This window comes from Phyllobates terribilis, unplaced genomic scaffold, assembly GCF_046119375.1.
Source record: "Phyllobates terribilis strain yellow unplaced genomic scaffold, ASM4611937v1 Scaffold_40__1_contigs__length_11209783, whole genome shotgun sequence".
In the NCBI taxonomy this organism is placed as follows: domain Eukaryota; kingdom Metazoa; phylum Chordata; class Amphibia; order Anura; family Dendrobatidae; genus Phyllobates; species Phyllobates terribilis.
Window position 1 is genome coordinate 3575332 of NW_027362800.1, and position 12711 is coordinate 3588042.

At 45.1% G+C, this 12711-nt stretch overlaps 10 non-coding genes across 10 annotated transcripts; all 10 read right to left on the bottom strand.

Annotated features, from left to right (window-relative positions):
• Positions 1-340: 340 nt before the first annotated feature.
• LOC141184505 (U2 spliceosomal RNA) lies at positions 341-531 on the bottom strand. The gene has a single exon (XR_012259254.1). It is a non-coding gene; the product is annotated as a U2 spliceosomal RNA (small nuclear RNA).
• A 1121-nt stretch (positions 532-1652) lies between these two features.
• Positions 1653-1843, bottom strand: LOC141186891 (U2 spliceosomal RNA). The gene has a single exon (XR_012261127.1). It is a non-coding gene; the product is annotated as a U2 spliceosomal RNA (small nuclear RNA).
• A 1121-nt stretch (positions 1844-2964) lies between these two features.
• On the bottom strand, positions 2965-3155 carry LOC141184507 (U2 spliceosomal RNA). Its single transcript, XR_012259255.1, has one exon. It is a non-coding gene; the product is annotated as a U2 spliceosomal RNA (small nuclear RNA).
• A 1122-nt stretch (positions 3156-4277) lies between these two features.
• Positions 4278-4468, bottom strand: LOC141186893 (U2 spliceosomal RNA). Its single transcript, XR_012261129.1, has one exon. It is a non-coding gene; the product is annotated as a U2 spliceosomal RNA (small nuclear RNA).
• A 1123-nt stretch (positions 4469-5591) lies between these two features.
• Positions 5592-5782, bottom strand: LOC141186894 (U2 spliceosomal RNA). The gene has a single exon (XR_012261130.1). It is a non-coding gene; the product is annotated as a U2 spliceosomal RNA (small nuclear RNA).
• Positions 5783-6907: 1125 nt separating this feature from the next.
• On the bottom strand, positions 6908-7098 carry LOC141186895 (U2 spliceosomal RNA). The gene has a single exon (XR_012261131.1). It is a non-coding gene; the product is annotated as a U2 spliceosomal RNA (small nuclear RNA).
• A 1125-nt stretch (positions 7099-8223) lies between these two features.
• Positions 8224-8414, bottom strand: LOC141186896 (U2 spliceosomal RNA). The gene has a single exon (XR_012261132.1). It is a non-coding gene; the product is annotated as a U2 spliceosomal RNA (small nuclear RNA).
• A 1120-nt stretch (positions 8415-9534) lies between these two features.
• Positions 9535-9725, bottom strand: LOC141186897 (U2 spliceosomal RNA). The gene has a single exon (XR_012261133.1). It is a non-coding gene; the product is annotated as a U2 spliceosomal RNA (small nuclear RNA).
• A 1124-nt stretch (positions 9726-10849) lies between these two features.
• LOC141186899 (U2 spliceosomal RNA) lies at positions 10850-11040 on the bottom strand. Its single transcript, XR_012261135.1, has one exon. It is a non-coding gene; the product is annotated as a U2 spliceosomal RNA (small nuclear RNA).
• A 1120-nt stretch (positions 11041-12160) lies between these two features.
• Positions 12161-12351, bottom strand: LOC141186901 (U2 spliceosomal RNA). The gene has a single exon (XR_012261136.1). It is a non-coding gene; the product is annotated as a U2 spliceosomal RNA (small nuclear RNA).
• Positions 12352-12711: the final 360 nt, after the last annotated feature.

Below are 12711 nucleotides of genomic sequence, written 5' to 3' on the forward strand. Positions count from 1 at the left end.
AAGGTCAATTATATTGTGCAGCTTATCTCACCACCTGTAGTTATTTAGGTGAAAGCTCCAAAATGCTTGCCTAATATGTCTGTTTATCCAAAAGGAAGTATAGAGGGAGAGCTAGATAGATAGCATTGCATTACATTACATTACATGGCAATGCAATGCACAGTTGCTGAAGTTGAACCAAAATGAGCTTGTCATCTGGCTTCTGCAACTTTTAACATGAAAAATCCAATGAGGAGAAGAAAAGCAAAGCCAAAGAGTCCATCCCAAAATCCGACAAACAAGCAAAATGAACAAAAAGCATTGAATTCAATTCTTTCTGATTTTAGAAACTGCATTAAAGAAGGGGTGCACCGGTCCTGGAGATACTGCAATGCCAGGTCAATGCATGGAGTGGACAGAGCAAGCTCTTTTTCCATCTCCCTGTTCTAAAAATCCATTTAATATATGGTCCCCAGATAGGGGACGTATCAGATATTAAACTGATAAGAACAGATACTACACTTGATCTTAGCCAAAAGGCCGAGAAGCGATAACCAGAATTGGTTTCCGACTACGGTGCCACCCAAGGATTCTGAAAAGTCCATTTGTGGAGATGGCCACCTGGACTCCCGTTAAGAAGACATGCTGTCAACCTCTAGATCCCTCACATGCCTGCACTTTTCGGCTTGCTGCTGCTGCAATCCACGCGTTTTAGATCTGCATAACTCCACCTCTTTTAGCACAGTACCCTCAACCCCCGGCTGTTCCCACCCGCCTCAACACCGTTGGAAGGGAGGAGAACCAATTAAGGCGGGGGGGGGGGTGGAACGAGCAGCTGTCTACCCTTAGCAGGAGGGTTGCTGATTAATTACCTCTCCTGCTGCTGATGCTGCTGGCTGTCCAGCAGCAGACTGAAGGTGGCTGCTGCTGTGCGCAGGTATATAAAGGCTCAGAGCCTATTATGACACGCGCAGCCAGCGTTCCATTGCCACATTCCGTCTACTGCAGGCGGGATACCTGGATGGCTGAATGTCACTGAGAAGCTCACAGAGACCGCCATAAGCAACAGTTTAAAAGAATGCCACAGACTAATCAACCAAACTTTTTAGGTTGGTTTCTCTTTTATAGTCTGCAGGCATTAAATGAAAGAAGTCAGTGTTCCAGCAGAGGGAGACAACGTTTCAGAAAAGGCATTGTAGCAAACCAAAAAAGAAATTTTAAGCGCAGCAGAGTAACCAGCTCACATACCTGTTAGCTCAGGTGAGTTTAAAAGGCTGCTGTTGATAACAAGGGCATTTGCTAAATAGATGGTGTGTGTGCAACAATATACTGAAAGGTCAATTATATTGTGCAGCTTATCTCACCACCTGTAGTTATTTAGGTGAAAGCTCCAAAATGCTTGACTAATATGTCTGTTTATCCAAAAGGAAGTATAGAGGGAGAGCTAGATAGATAGCATTGCATTACATTACATTACATGGCAATGCAATGCACAGTTGCTGAAGTTGAACCAAAATGAGCTTGTCATCTGGCTTCTGCAACTTTTAACATGAAAAATCCAATGAGGAGAAGAAAAGCAAAGCCAAAGAGTCCATCCCAAAATCCGACAAACAAGCAAAATGAACAAAAAGCATTGAATTCAATTCTTTCTGATTTTAGAAACTGCATTAAAGAAGGGGTGCACCGGTCCTGGAGATACTGCAATACCAGGTCAATGCGTGGAGTGGACAGAGCAAGCTCTTTTTCCATCTCCCTGTTCTAAAAATCCATTTAATATATGGTCCCCAGATAGGGGACGTATCAGATATTAAACTGATAAGAACAGATACTACACTTGATCTTAGCCAAAAGGCCGAGAAGCGATAACCAGAATTGGTTTCCGACTACGGTGCCACCCAAGGATTCTGAAAAGTCCATTTGTGGAGATGGCCACCTGGACTCCCGTTAAGAAGACATGCTGTCAACCTCTAGATCCCTCACATGCCTGCACTTTTCGGCTTGCTGCTGCTGCAATCCACGCGTTTTAGATCTGCATAACTCCACCTCTTTTAGCACAGTACCCTCAACCCCCGGCTGTTCCCACCCGCCTCAACACCGTTGGAAGGGAGGAGAACCAATTAAGGCGGGGGGGGGGGTGGAACGAGCAGCTGTCTACCCTTAGCAGGAGGGTTGCTGATTAATTACCTCTCCTGCTGCTGCTGCTGCTGGCTGTCCAGCAGCAGACTGAAGGTGGCTGCTGCTGTGCGCAGGCATATAAAGGCTCAGAGCCTATTATGACACGCGCAGCCAGCGTTCCATTGCCACATTCCGTCTACTGCAGGCGGGATACCTGGATGGCTGAATGTCACTGAGAAGCTCACAGAGACCGCCATAAGCAACAGTTTAAAAGAATGCCACAGACTAATCAACCAAACATTTTGGGTTGGTTTCTCTTTTATAGTCTGCAGGCATTAAATGAAAGAAGTCAGTGTTCCAGCAGAGGGAGACAACGTTTCAGAAAAGGCATTGTAGCAAACCAAAAAAGAAATTTTAAGCGCAGCAGAGTAACCAGCTCACATACCTGTTAGCTCAGGTGAGTTTAAAAGGCTGCTGTTGATAACAAGGGCATTTGCTAAATAGATGGTGTGTGTGCAACAATATACTGAAAGGTCAATTATATTGTGCAGCTTATCTCACCACCTGTAGTTATTTAGGTGAAAGCTCCAAAATGCTTGCCTAATATGTCTGTTTATCCAAAAGGAAGTATAGAGGGAGAGCTAGATAGATAGCATTGCATTACATTACATTACATGGCAATGCAATGCACAGTTGCTGAAGTTGAACCAAAATGAGCTTGTCATCTGGCTTCTGCAACTTTTAACATGAAAAATCCAATGAGGAGAAGAAAAGCAAAGCCAAAGAGTCCATCCCAAAATCCGACAAACAAGCAAAATGAACAAAAAGCATTGAATTCAATTCTTTCTGATTTTAGAAACTGCATTAAAGAAGGGGTGCACCGGTCCTGGAGATACTGCAATGCCAGGTCAATGCATGGAGTGGACAGAGCAAGCTCTTTTTCCATCTCCCTGTTCTAAAAATCCATTTAATATATGGTCCCCAGATAGGGGACGTATCAGATATTAAACTGATAAGAACAGATACTACACTTGATCTTAGCCAAAAGGCCGAGAAGCGATAACCAGAATTGGTTTCCGACTACGGTGCCACCCAAGGATTCTGAAAAGTCCATTTGTGGAGATGGCCACCTGGACTCCCGTTAAGAAGACATGCTGTCAACCTCTAGATCCCTCACATGCCTGCACTTTTCGGCTTGCTGCTGCTGCAATCCACGCGTTTTAGATCTGCATAACTCCACCTCTTTTAGCACAGTACCCTCAACCCCCGGCTGTTCCCACCCGCCTCAACACCGTTGGAAGGGAGGAGAACCAATTAAGGCGGGGGGGGGGGGTGGAACGAGCAGCTGTCTACCCTTAGCAGGAGGGTTGCTGATTAATTACCTCTCCTGCTGCTGATGCTGCTGGCTGTCCAGCAGCAGACTGAAGGTGGCTGCTGCTGTGCGCAGGTATATAAAGGCTCAGAGCCTATTATGACACGCGCAGCCAGCGTTCCATTGCCACATTCCGTCTACTGCAGGCGGGATACCTGGATGGCTGAATGTCACTGAGAAGCTCACAGAGACCGCCATAAGCAACAGTTTAAAAGAATGCCACAGACTAATCAACCAAACTTTTTAGGTTGGTTTCTCTTTTATAGTCTGCAGGCATTAAATGAAAGAAGTCAGTGTTCCAGCAGAGGGAGACAACGTTTCAGAAAAGGCATTGTAGCAAACCAAAAAAGAAATTTTAAGCGCAGCAGAGTAACCAGCTCACATACCTGTTAGCTCAGGTGAGTTTAAAAGGCTGCTGTTGATAACAAGGGCATTTGCTAAATAGATGGTGTGTGTGCAACAATATACTGAAAGGTCAATTATATTGTGCAGCTTATCTCACCACCTGTAGTTATTTAGGTGAAAGCTCCAAAATGCTTGACTAATATGTCTGTTTATCCAAAAGGAAGTATAGAGGGAGAGCTAGATAGATAGCATTGCATTACATTACATTACATGGCAATGCAATGCACAGTTGCTGAAGTTGAACCAAAATGAGCTTGTCATCTGGCTTCTGCAACTTTTAACATGAAAAATCCAATGAGGAGAAGAAAAGCAAAGCCAAAGAGTCCATCCCAAAATCCGACAAACAAGCAAAATGAACAAAAAGCATTGAATTCAATTCTTTCTGATTTTAGAAACTGCATTAAAGAAGGGGTGCACCGGTCCTGGAGATACTGCAATACCAGGTCAATGCGTGGAGTGGACAGAGCAAGCTCTTTTTCCATCTCCCTGTTCTAAAAATCCATTTAATATATGGTCCCCAGATAGGGGACGTATCAGATATTAAACTGATAAGAACAGATACTACACTTGATCTTAGCCAAAAGGCCGAGAAGCGATAACCAGAATTGGTTTCCGACTACGGTGCCACCCAAGGATTCTGAAAAGTCCATTTGTGGAGATGGCCACCTGGACTCCCGTTAAGAAGACATGCTGTCAACCTCTAGATCCCTCACATGCCTGCACTTTTCGGCTTGCTGCTGCTGCAATCCACGCGTTTTAGATCTGCATAACTCCACCTCTTTTAGCACAGTACCCTCAACCCCCGGCTGTTCCCACCCGCCTCAACACCATTGGAAGGGAGGAGAACCAATTAAGGCGGGGGGGGGGGGGTGGAACGAGCAGCTGTCTACCCTTAGCAGGAGGGTTGCTGATTAATTACCTCTCCTGCTGCTGCTGCTGCTGGCTGTCCAGCAGCAGACTGAAGGTGGCTGCTGCTGTGCGCAGGTATATAAAGGCTCAGAGCCTATTATGACACGCGCAGCCAGCGTTCCATTGCCACATTCCGTCTACTGCAGGCGGGATACCTGGATGGCTGAATGTCACTGAGAAGCTCACAGAGACCGCCATAAGCAACAGTTTAAAAGAATGCCACAGACTAATCAACCAAACTTTTTGGGTTGGTTTCTCTTTTATAGTCTGCAGGCATTAAATGAAAGAAGTCAGTGTTCCAGCAGAGGGAGACAACGTTTCAGAAAAGGCATTGTAGCAAACCAAAAAAGAAATTTTAAGCGCAGCAGAGTAACCAGCTCACATACCTGTTAGCTCAGGTGAGTTTAAAAGGCTGCTGTTGATAACAAGGGCATTTGCTAAATAGATGGTGTGTGTGCAACAATATACTGAAAGGTCAATTATATTGTGCAGCTTATCTCACCACCTGTAGTTATTTAGGTGAAAGCTCCAAAATGCTTGCCTAATATGTCTGTTTATCCAAAAGGAAGTATAGAGGGAGAGCTAGATAGATAGCATTGCATTACATTACATTACATGGCAATGCAATGCACAGTTGCTGAAGTTGAACCAAAATGAGCTTGTCATCTGGCTTCTGCAACTTTTAACATGAAAAATCCAATGAGGAGAAGAAAAGCAAAGCCAAAGAGTCCATCCCAAAATCCGACAAACAAGCAAAATGAACAAAAAGCATTGAATTCAATTCTTTCTGATTTTAGAAACTGCATTAAAGAAGGGGTGCACCGGTCCTGGAGATACTGCAATACCAGGTCAATGCGTGGAGTGGACAGAGCAAGCTCTTTTTCCATCTCCCTGTTCTAAAAATCCATTTAATATATGGTCCCCAGATAGGGGACGTATCAGATATTAAACTGATAAGAACAGATACTACACTTGATCTTAGCCAAAAGGCCGAGAAGCGATAACCAGAATTGGTTTCCGACTACGGTGCCACCCAAGGATTCTGAAAAGTCCATTTGTGGAGATGGCCACCTGGACTCCCGTTAAGAAGACATGCTGTCAACCTCTAGATCCCTCACATGCCTGCACTTTTCGGCTTGCTGCTGCTGCAATCCACGCGTTTTAGATCTGCATAACTCCACCTCTTTTAGCACAGTACCCTCAACCCCCGGCTGTTCCCACCCGCCTCAACACCGTTGGAAGGGAGGAGAACCAATTAAGGCGGGGGGGGGGGGTGGAACGAGCAGCTGTCTACCCTTAGCAGGAGGGTTGCTGATTAATTACCTCTCCTGCTGCTGCTGCTGCTGCTGGCTGTCCAGCAGCAGACTGAAGGTGGCTGCTGCTGTGCGCAGGTATATAAAGGCTCAGAGCCTATTATGACACGCGCAGCCAGCGTTCCATTGCCACATTCCGTCTACTGCAGGCGGGATACCTGGATGGCTGAATGTCACTGAGAAGCTCACAGAGACCGCCATAAGCAACAGTTTAAAAGAATGCCACAGACTAATCAACCAAACTTTTTGGGTTGGTTTCTCTTTTATAGTCTGCAGGCATTAAATGAAAGAAGTCAGTGTTCCAGCAGAGGGAGACAACGTTTCAGAAAAGGCATTGTAGCAAACCAAAAAAGAAATTTTAAGCGCAGCAGAGTAACCAGCTCACATACCTGTTAGCTCAGGTGAGTTTAAAAGGCTGCTGTTGATAACAAGGGCATTTGCTAAATAGATGGTGTGTGTGCAACAATATACTGAAAGGTCAATTATATTGTGCAGCTTATCTCACCACCTGTAGTTATTTAGGTGAAAGCTCCAAAATGCTTGCCTAATATGTCTATTTATCCAAAAGGAAGTATAGAGGGAGAGCTAGATAGATAGCATTGCATTACATTACATTACATGGCAATGCAATGCACAGTTGCTGAAGTTGAACCAAAATGAGCTTGTCATCTGGCTTCTGCAACTTTTAACATGAAAAATCCAATGAGGAGAAGAAAAGCAAAGCCAAAGAGTCCATCCCAAAATCCGACAAACAAGCAAAATGAACAAAAAGCATTGAATTCAATTCTTTCTGATTTTAGAAACTGCATTAAAGAAGGGGTGCACCGGTCCTGGAGATACTGCAATACCAGGTCAATGCGTGGAGTGGACAGAGCAAGCTCTTTTTCCATCTCCCTGTTCTAAAAATCCATTTAATATATGGTCCCCAGATAGGGGACGTATCAGATATTAAACTGATAAGAACAGATACTACACTTGATCTTAGCCAAAAGGCCGAGAAGCGATAACCAGAATTGGTTTCCGACTACGGTGCCACCCAAGGATTCTGAAAAGTCCATTTGTGGAGATGGCCACCTGGACTCCCGTTAAGAAGACATGCTGTCAACCTCTAGATCCCTCACATGCCTGCACTTTTCGGCTTGCTGCTGCTGCAATCCACGCGTTTTAGATCTGCATAACTCCACCTCTTTTAGCACAGTACCCTCAACCCCCGGCTGTTCCCACCCGCCTCAACACCGTTGGAAGGGAGGAGAACCAATTAAGGCGGGGGGGGGGGGTGGAACGAGCAGCTGTCTACCCTTAGCAGGAGGGTTGCTGATTAATTACCTCTCCTGCTGCTGCTGCTGCTGCTGGCTGTCCAGCAGCAGACTGAAGGTGGCTGCTGCTGTGCGCAGGTATATAAAGGCTCAGAGCCTATTATGACACGCGCAGCCAGCGTTCCATTGCCACATTCCGTCTACTGCAGGCGGGATACCTGGATGGCTGAATGTCACTGAGAAGCTCACAGAGACCGCCATAAGCAACAGTTTAAAAGAATGCCACAGACTAATCAACCAAACTTTTTGGGTTGGTTTCTCTTTTATAGTCTGCAGGCATTAAATGAAAGAAGTCAGTGTTCCAGCAGAGGGAGACAACGTTTCAGAAAAGGCATTGTAGCAAACCAAAAAAGAAATTTTAAGCGCAGCAGAGTAACCAGCTCACATACCTGTTAGCTCAGGTGAGTTTAAAAGGCTGCTGTTGATAACAAGGGCATTTGCTAAATAGATGGTGTGTGTGCAACAATATACTGAAAGGTCAATTATATTGTGCAGCTTATCTCACCACCTGTAGTTATTTAGGTGAAAGCTCCAAAATGCTTGCCTAATATGTCTATTTATCCAAAAGGAAGTATAGAGGGAGAGCTAGATAGATAGCATTGCATTACATTACATTACATGGCAATGCAATGCACAGTTGCTGAAGTTGAACCAAAATGAGCTTGTCATCTGGCTTCTGCAACTTTTAACATGAAAAATCCAATGAGGAGAAGAAAAGCAAAGCCAAAGAGTCCATCCCAAAATCCGACAAACAAGCAAAATGAACAAAAAGCATTGAATTCAATTCTTTCTGATTTTAGAAACTGCATTAAAGAAGGGGTGCACCGGTCCTGGAGATACTGCAATACCAGGTCAATGCGTGGAGTGGACAGAGCAAGCTCTTTTTCCATCTCCCTGTTCTAAAAATCCATTTAATATATGGTCCCCAGATAGGGGACGTATCAGATATTAAACTGATAAGAACAGATACTACACTTGATCTTAGCCAAAAGGCCGAGAAGCGATAACCAGAATTGGTTTCCGACTACGGTGCCACCCAAGGATTCTGAAAAGTCCATTTGTGGAGATGGCCACCTGGACTCCCGTTAAGAAGACATGCTGTCAACCTCTAGATCCCTCACATGCCTGCACTTTTCGGCTTGCTGCTGCTGCAATCCACGCGTTTTAGATCTGCATAACTCCACCTCTTTTAGCACAGTACCCTCAACCCCCGGCTGTTCCCACCCGCCTCAACACCGTTGGAAGGGAGGAGAACCAATTAAGGCGGGGGGGGGGTGGAACGAGCAGCTGTCTACCCTTAGCAGGAGGGTTGCTGATTAATTACCTCTCCTGCTGCTGCTGCTGCTTGCTGTCCAGCAGCAGACTGAAGGTGGCTGCTGCTGTGCGCAGGTATATAAAGGCTCAGAGCCTATTATGACACGCGCAGCCAGCGTTCCATTGCCACATTCCGTCTACTGCAGGCGGGATACCTGGATGGCTGAATGTCACTGAGAAGCTCACAGAGACCGCCATAAGCAACAGTTTAAAAGAATGCCACAGACTAATCAACCAAACTTTTTGGGTTGGTTTCTCTTTTATAGTCTGCAGGCATTAAATGAAAGAAGTCAGTGTTCCAGCAGAGGGAGACAACGTTTCAGAAAAGGCATTGTAGCAAACCAAAAAAGAAATTTTAAGCGCAGCAGAGTAACCAGCTCACATACCTGTTAGCTCAGGTGAGTTTAAAAGGCTGCTGTTGATAACAAGGGCATTTGCTAAATAGATGGTGTGTGTGCAACAATATACTGAAAGGTCAATTATATTGTGCAGCTTATCTCACCACCTGTAGTTATTTAGGTGAAAGCTCCAAAATGCTTGCCTAATATGTCTGTTTATCCAAAAGGAAGTATAGAGGGAGAGCTAGATAGATAGCATTGCATTACATTACATTACATGGCAATGCAATGCACAGTTGCTGAAGTTGAACCAAAATGAGCTTGTCATCTGGCTTCTGCAACTTTTAACATGAAAAATCCAATGAGGAGAAGAAAAGCAAAGCCAAAGAGTCCATCCCAAAATCCGACAAACAAGCAAAATGAACAAAAAGCATTGAATTCAATTCTTTCTGATTTTAGAAACTGCATTAAAGAAGGGGTGCACCGGTCCTGGAGATACTGCAATACCAGGTCAATGCGTGGAGTGGACAGAGCAAGCTCTTTTTCCATCTCCCTGTTCTAAAAATCCATTTAATATATGGTCCCCAGATAGGGGACGTATCAGATATTAAACTGATAAGAACAGATACTACACTTGATCTTAGCCAAAAGGCCGAGAAGCGATAACCAGAATTGGTTTCCGACTACGGTGCCACCCAAGGATTCTGAAAAGTCCATTTGTGGAGATGGCCACCTGGACTCCCGTTAAGAAGACATGCTGTCAACCTCTAGATCCCTCACATGCCTGCACTTTTCGGCTTGCTGCTGCTGCAATCCACGCGTTTTAGATCTGCATAACTCCACCTCTTTTAGCACAGTACCCTCAACCCCCGGCTGTTCCCACCCGCCTCAACACCGTTGGAAGGGAGGAGAACCAATTAAGGCGGGGGGGGGGGTGGAACGAGCAGCTGTCTACCCTTAGCAGGAGGGTTGCTGATTAATTACCTCTCCTGCTGCTGCTGCTGCTGCTGGCTGTCCAGCAGCAGACTGAAGGTGGCTGCTGCTGTGCGCAGGTATATAAAGGCTCAGAGCCTATTATGACACGCGCAGCCAGCGTTCCATTGCCACATTCCGTCTACTGCAGGCGGGATACCTGGATGGCTGAATGTCACTGAGAAGCTCACAGAGACCGCCATAAGCAACAGTTTAAAAGAATGCCACAGACTAATCAACCAAACTTTTTGGGTTGGTTTCTCTTTTATAGTCTGCAGGCATTAAATGAAAGAAGTCAGTGTTCCAGCAGAGGGAGACAACGTTTCAGAAAAGGCATTGTAGCAAACCAAAAAAGAAATTTTAAGCGCAGCAGAGTAACCAGCTCACATACCTGTTAGCTCAGGTGAGTTTAAAAGGCTGCTGTTGATAACAAGGGCATTTGCTAAATAGATGGTGTGTGTGCAACAATATACTGAAAGGTCAATTATATTGTGCAGCTTATCTCACCACCTGTAGTTATTTAGGTGAAAGCTCCAAAATGCTTGCCTAATATGTCTATTTATCCAAAAGGAAGTATAGAGGGAGAGCTAGATAGATAGCATTGCATTACATTACATTACATGGCAATGCAATGCACAGTTGCTGAAGTTGAACCAAAATGAGCTTGTCATCTGGCTTCTGCAACTTTTAACATGAAAAATCCAATGAGGAGAAGAAAAGCAAAGCCAAAGAGTCCATCCCAAAATCCGACAAACAAGCAAAATGAACAAAAAGCATTGAATTCAATTCTTTCTGATTTTAGAAACTGCATTAAAGAAGGGGTGCACCGGTCCTGGAGATACTGCAATACCAGGTCAATGCGTGGAGTGGACAGAGCAAGCTCTTTTTCCATCTCCCTGTTCTAAAAATCCATTTAATATATGGTCCCCAGATAGGGGACGTATCAGATATTAAACTGATAAGAACAGATACTACACTTGATCTTAGCCAAAAGGCCGAGAAGCGATAACCAGAATTGGTTTCCGACTACGGTGCCACCCAAGGATTCTGAAAAGTCCATTTGTGGAGATGGCCACCTGGACTCCCGTTAAGAAGACATGCTGTCAACCTCTAGATCCCTCACATGCCTGCACTTTTCGGCTTGCTGCTGCTGCAATCCACGCGTTTTAGATCTGCATAACTCCACCTCTTTTAGCACAGTACCCTCAACCCCCGGCTGTTCCCACCCGCCTCAACACCGTTGGAAGGGAGGAGAACCAATTAAGGCGGGGGGGGGGTGGAACGAGCAGCTGTCTACCCTTAGCAGGAGGGTTGCTGATTAATTACCTCTCCTGCTGCTGCTGCTGCTTGCTGTCCAGCAGCAGACTGAAGGTGGCTGCTGCTGTGCGCAGGTATATAAAGGCTCAGAGCCTATTATGACACGCGCAGCCAGCGTTCCATTGCCACATTCCGTCTACTGCAGGCGGGATACCTGGATGGCTGAATGTCACTGAGAAGCTCACAGAGACCGCCATAAGCAACAGTTTAAAAGAATGCCACAGACTAATCAACCAAACTTTTTGGGTTGGTTTCTCTTTTATAGTCTGCAGGCATTAAATGAAAGAAGTCAGTGTTCCAGCAGAGGGAGACAACGTTTCAGAAAAGGCATTGTAGCAAACCAAAAAAGAAATTTTAAGCGCAGCAGAGTAACCAGCTCACATACCTGTTAGCTCAGGTGAGTTTAAAAGGCTGCTGTTGATAACAAGGGCATTTGCTAAATAGATGGTGTGTGTGCAACAATATACTGAAAGGTCAATTATATTGTGCAGCTTATCTCACCACCTGTAGTTATTTAGGTGAAAGCTCCAAAATGCTTGCCTAATATGTCTGTTTATCCAAAAGGAAGTATAGAGGGAGAGCTAGATAGAGAGCATTGCATTACATTACATTACATGGCAATGCAATGCACAGTTGCTGAAGTTGAACCAAAATGAGCTTGTCATCTGGCTTCTGCAACTTTTAACATGAAAAATCCAATGAGGAGAAGAAAAGCAAAGCCAAAGAGTCCATCCCAAAATCCGACAAACAAGCAAAATGAACAAAAAGCATTGAATTCAATTCTTTCTGATTTTAGAAACTGCATTAAAGAAGGGGTGCACCGGTCCTGGAGATACTGCAATACCAGGTCAATGCGTGGAGTGGACAGAGCAAGCTCTTTTTCCATCTCCCTGTTCTAAAAATCCATTTAATATATGGTCCCCAGATAGGGGACGTATCAGATATTAAACTGATAAGAACAGATACTACACTTGATCTTAGCCAAAAGGCCGAGAAGCGATAACCAGAATTGGTTTCCGACTACGGTGCCACCCAAGGATTCTGAAAAGTCCATTTGTGGAGATGGCCACCTGGACTCCCGTTAAGAAGACATGCTGTCAACCTCTAGATCCCTCACATGCCTGCACTTTTCGGCTTGCTGCTGCTGCAATCCACGCGTTTTAGATCTGCATAACTCCACCTCTTTTAGCACAGTACCCTCAACCCCCGGCTGTTCCCACCCGCCTCAACACCGTTGGAAGGGAGGAGAACCAATTAAGGCGGGGGGGGTGGAACGAGCAGCTGTCTACCCTTAGCAGGAGGGTTGCTGATTAATTACCTCTCCTGCTGCTGCTGCTGCTGGCTGTCCAGCAGCAGACTGA